Genomic DNA, 5,889 nt, shown 5'->3' with positions numbered 1-5,889 from the left:
CTTGTTTCTCCCCATTTCTTCTTCCCAAGCATAACTGTCAACTCCGGAAATAATGCAAAAATAATAATAATAATAATAATAATAATAATAATAATGAAAATAAACAAGAAGTCTGAATGGTGGTAAGCAGAAGGCAAGCTGATTTGGAAACTTAGGACTGGAGGAACACTTCAGTGCAAGGGTATCTTGTGTCTTCTCGCAACCAACAGAGTAAGGTCATTGAGACCCAGCATTTCCTGACCCTCAACCTGGCAACAAAATACAGCCCAGGTAAATTCATTCCTTTCCCGGATCGAATGGGAGACGCTCCGACAACATTAGTGAGCCTGACACCACTAGCAAGGCAAAATAATTAGGAGCCTCATCAACGAAAAAAGACAAGGGCGTGTACTGTCCCCAGCAGCCCCCATACTCCTGCACTGTTGAGATTCACTGAGGCAGGGGGCCAGAACTGGCAAGAGGGACCAACTTACCACAACAGACTTAGTCTGGGAAGCCTCCTTTATCCCCTGGGCACCACAAACCTAATGCTAATACTCCTGATATCCCTTCTCCTACTGGGAGCCACCAGGGTCAACATGTGGAACCAGTGGGAGGGACTCAGCCATAACAAATGGCCAATCCCACTCTCCGAAAGGCACCAAGGTGGATGCTTGGACCCAGCTATAGGGATGCAGCAACATAAGCAGCAACCTGAAAAGACGTTTTGATATGCAGGTGCAAGAATCCTCTATCGTGCTCAGGGACACCCGAGAAGACAGAAAGCACCAGTTAGGGGATCTCTACGTAGTGCTCCTTCAGAATCCCAGCCTGGGAAAATCCTTTCTGTCCCCATAGGCAGCACAAGCAGAGACCTGAGGAAGCCTCAGAAGACTCAAATGAGCCAAAGTAACGCTTCAAATGCACAGCCATTGGAACCACAGCCCACAAAAGCAGCCCAAGGTTTGACTGTTAAACCTAAACAGGGAGACTTCCTACTAAAATAAAAGATATAGGGGCGCCTGGGTGGCTCGGATGGTTAAGCAACCGACTGCCGCTCAGGTCACGATCTCGCAATTTGTGAGTTTGAGCCCTGCGTCAGGCTCTGTGCTGACAGTTCAGAGCCTGGAGCCTGCTTTGGATTCTGTGTCTCCCCTTCTCTCTACCCCTCCCCTGCTCATGCTCTGTGTCTCTCTGTCTCTCAATAATAAGTAAATGTTAAAAATTGTTTTTTTTAAAAAGATACAGCAGGACCCACACTCCTAATGCATTAGACAAAATGTCCAGGATACAATAGAAAATGATCTTTTGTGTCAAGAGTCAAGAAAAACACCTTGAATGAGAAAAGACAACCCATTGACTCCAAAATGGGGATGAATTAGATGTCGGAATTCTCTGACATTACCACCAAGGATTTTAAAGCTTACAGAATAAAAATGCTTCAACATTTAAATGCTTCAATTTTAAAATGCTTTTAAAATTTGTCGAGACAAATGGGAAAATAGAAAAGCTCAGCAAAGAAATCAAATATTAAAATAACCAAATACAAATTATAGAATAAAAAAATACAAGAGGTAGAAAAGCTCAAAACTCACTAGATGAGCTCAGTCATAGAATGGAGAAGACAGAAGATAAAATAACTGAACTTGAGGACAGATCAATAGAATTCCCCTTATCTGAACAACATGGAAGACATACACTAAAGAAAAAGAAATTCAACAGACCCTCAAAGACCAGTGGGACAATAATAAATAATCCAACATGGGTATAGTCAAGAATCCTAAGGAAAGGGTGAAAGAGAGTGAGACTAAAAGAGTATTTGAAAAAGTAATGGCTAAAAACTTCCCAAACTTGGTGAAAGATATAAACCTATAGATCCAAGAATCCAAGCAAACAAACTCCAAATGCCATCTGTATTTGGATATCCATATCCAAATTAAACGTTTAGAAATAAAGGACAAAGAAAAATCTTGAAAGCAGACAGAGAGGAAATGAATTGGGGAACACCATTCAAATAACAGATTTCTTATCTGAAATCACAGAGTCCTGTAGGAAGTAGTGCAATATCTTGGAAATGCTGGGGGAAAAAGAACTGTCGGCTACAAATTCTACATTTCACGAAACTATCCTTCAAGTACGAAGGGGAAATAAAGACATTCTCATATAATGGAAGAGCAAACCTATCCTAAGAGAATGGCTAAAAGACATTTTAACAGACACAAAGGAAAGAATAAAAGAATCCTGGAGCATCAAGAAGGAAGAAGAAAAACAGCAGAAATATGGGTGTATACAACAGATTGGCCTTTTCCTCTTGAGTTGTATAAATCACATTTGATTTATAGCTTCATAGGATACTCAAGACAATGATATTTTAAAATGAAGAAGGGAAATGAAAAGAATGCTTCTATACTTCATTCAAAGTGGTAAAATATTGGTATAATATACACACATATATTGTAGTACCCAAAGTAACAACAATGAAAACTAAAGAGAGAGATATTATACATAATTATTCCCCATTTCTTGTCCTACATGTAAGGATCTTAGAACTCATCACTCCATCCTAACAAGAGAAAAGCTGAATAGCAAGGTAAATTATCAGGGGTACAGAATGGCATTACATGTTTATAAAGTTCAATTCTCCAAGAAAACATAATCCTTAATGTGTGTGCACCAAACAACAGAGTGTCAAAATCTATAAGGCGATAACTGGGAACCGCGAGGAGAAATAAGTGAATTCATTATCACAATTGGAAACTATAACATCCCTCTATCAGAAATGGACAGATCCATCGGGCAAAAAATCAATTAAGGAAATAGTTGAACTCACCAGCCCCACCAATCAACTGTACATAATTGAGATCTATAAACTATTCCATCCCAAAACAACAGCATCCACATCCTTCTCAGGCTCACGTGGAGCATTCACCAGGATAGATCACATTCTAGGCCACAAAACACAACTTACCAATTTAAAAGAAAAACGATTATGCAATGTCTGCTCTGAGACCACAATGGAAGTAAACTAGAAATCAATAACAGAAAAATAACTAGAAAATTTCCAAATATGTGAAGATTAAACAATACACTTTTTTCCAAACAACTAGACACCTAAAAGTTCTTAATTTATTAATCCTCTCATGAAAAATCTGCACAACCATCACAGATAAAGTCACTACAGAATCTTTACTCCTATTGTCCAATCTCCAGCTCACTTTTTGTCAGCAGCACCACTGGATTTTGCAGTTCCCCTGACTTTCTCCATTCTGTTCTTGAGTTCCTTTGGCTGAATTCTTGAGACCTTTTTCTTCTCATTCAGGCCATGTCTTGCAAGTCTACATTTGGGATCATTTTTCTTTGCATAATCCAAAGAATCATAAATCATGCCAAAGCCAGTTGTCTTCCTACCATCAAAATGGATTCGGAGTCCAAATACAACAATGGCATCTGGTGTGGCCTTGTGCACTTTGGCTAGTTTTCCCCCAAATTTCTGTCTTAGGTACTGTTGCCTTTCCAGGGTGAAGAACATCAATGACCATTCGTTTCCACTGAAGTAGTTGGTTGGTCATAAACTTCCTGGTCCGGATAGTTACTGTGTCATTCGTTATGGTGGCCGAGCCAATAACACACATTTAAATGTGTTATTTAAAGAATAACACATTTCTCTCAAGAGACATTTAAAAATATCTTGAACTACACTAACATAAAATAAAACAAAATTTGTGGGATGCAGAGAAACAGTGCTTTGAGGGAAATTTATAGCACCAAAAGGATGTGTTAGAAAACAACAAAAACCTAACATTAAAAAGCTAAGTTTCTACCTTAGGAAACTAGAAATAGAAGAGCAAATTAAGTCCAAAGTAAACAAACAAACAAAAATGGAGTTGGAGCAGAGATTAATGAAATGTAAAACAGGAAATCAATAACGAAAATTATTGAAACCCAAAGCTAATTCTTGGAAAAGATCAATAAAATGGATAAACCTCTAGGCAGGTTAAGTAAGAAAAAGAGAGAGAGGGAGAACACACTACTAATTACTAATCTCAGAAATGAAAGACAGGATATCACTACACCTTCCACGAAAATGGAAATAATAATAAAGAAATACCATGAATAACTCTATGCCCAAAATTTGATAAAATAAATGAAATGGACCAATTGTTTGAAAGACACAGTCTGTCACAACTCACACAAGAAGAAAGAGACAATCTGAATAGCTCCTATCTAGTAAATAAATCTAATCAATAATTACTAATCTTCCAAAACATAAAGTACCAGGACCAGTTGTGTTCACTGGTGAAATCTACCAAACATTTAAAGAAAAAATTATGCCAAATTCTTTGTAATCTCTTTCAGAGACAGAAACGGAGGAAATACTTCCTAACTCATTTTATGAATCCAGCATTACCCCAATACCAAGACCAAAGACACTGCAAAAAAATAGAAAACTATTAACCCATATTTCTCATGAACATGTCTAAAAATATCCTCAACAAAATATTTGCAAATAGAATGCAACAATGTAGAAAAAAGAAGTATACACGTGACCAAGTGGTAATTATTCCAGGTATGCAAGACTGCCCAAACACTCAAAAATCAACTAACATAGTCCATCCTATCAACCAGCTAAAGAAAAATTATACGATTGTATCAATAGATGGCAGGAAAAGTATTTGACAAAATTCAACACCCATTCATGGTGAAAACTCTCATTAAACTAGGAATAAGGAGGAGTTCCTCAACTTGATAAAGATTATGTACAAAGATCCAAGTAAGGGCAGCTCCTGCTAGGTCTGAGTGTTTCTATTGGCTGCTCCACGGTAACCATGTGCAACCAAACGGCTCAGATGAAATGCTCAAAAATGCCAACATGTTGGAGGAGATGTAACAGGATTCAGTGGAGTGTGCTACTCAGGTCTTGGAGAAATAGAACATAGAGAAGGACTTTGTGGCCCATATTAAAAGAGTTTGACAAGAAGTACAACCCTACCTGGGACCTCGTCGTGGTGAGAAACGTTGATAGTCATGTGACACATGAAACCAAACGCTTCATCTACTACCCGGGCCAAGTGGCCATTCTTCTGTTTAAATCTGGTTAAGAGCCTGAACTGTGTCACACACCCAGTGATCCATCCCAAAACAAGGACTGCAGCCTTGCAGTATTTGGAATTTCCAAATACTGAAATCTTCAGTTTTGTCTAAGGGGACACCTTGATCTTCAAACCTTTATTGTGTTGTTTTGTATAGGGCATTTTCCGTGCAAATTTTTTTGATTATAAAACAATTAGCAAAACAGTTTACATTTGTATTTATTTTCTTTCTTTTAAGATTTTTCAACATTTATTTATTTTTGAAAGAGAGAGAGCATGAGCAGGGGAGGGGCAGAGAGAGAGGGAGACACAGAATTCGAAGCAGGCTGCAGGCTCTGACCTGTCAGCACAGAGCTGGACATGGGGCTCAAACCCACAAACCCTGAGATCATGACCTGAGCTGAAGTTGGTTGCTTAACCAACTGAGCCACCCAGACACCCCTTTTTGTATTTATTTTCTATTCCAAACAACTCTCCCCATGTTTTTCTCTTCAAAATCCATTCTTTTCAAAAAACAAAACAAAACAACAAAAAAAATCTGTTGGAGAAATAAATATATATACAAAACCCTAAAGCTAACATCATAGTGGTGAGAAACTTGACATTTTTCACTAACATTATGCATAAGACAAGGGTTTCCACTCTTAACACTCTTTTTCAATATTGTACTGAAAGTCCTTATTAATGCAATAAGTAAAAAAAATACTAAAATAAATATCATGAAGAAATACATATAATTATCTTTTTTCACAGATGACAGGATTGTCTATGTAGAAAGCCCAGAAGAATCAACAAAAAAAATTCCTAGAACTAATAAGAG

At 37.7% G+C, this 5,889-nt stretch overlaps 2 pseudogenes; one reads left to right on the top strand and one right to left on the bottom strand.

The window, feature by feature from the left end:
- Nucleotides 1-1,495: 1,495 nt before the first annotated feature.
- Nucleotides 1,496-3,826, bottom strand: LOC123586927 (annotated as a pseudogene).
- Nucleotides 3,827-4,831: 1,005 nt separating this feature from the next.
- LOC123586935 lies at nucleotides 4,832-5,078 on the top strand (annotated as a pseudogene).
- The last annotated feature ends 811 nt before the right edge of the window (nucleotides 5,079-5,889 follow it).

Source organism: Leopardus geoffroyi, chromosome B1 (genome assembly GCF_018350155.1).
Source record: "Leopardus geoffroyi isolate Oge1 chromosome B1, O.geoffroyi_Oge1_pat1.0, whole genome shotgun sequence".
In the NCBI taxonomy this organism is placed as follows: domain Eukaryota; kingdom Metazoa; phylum Chordata; class Mammalia; order Carnivora; family Felidae; genus Leopardus; species Leopardus geoffroyi.
The sequence above is the reverse complement of the archived record's forward strand: the minus strand, read 5'-3'. Positions and strand labels throughout refer to the sequence as shown.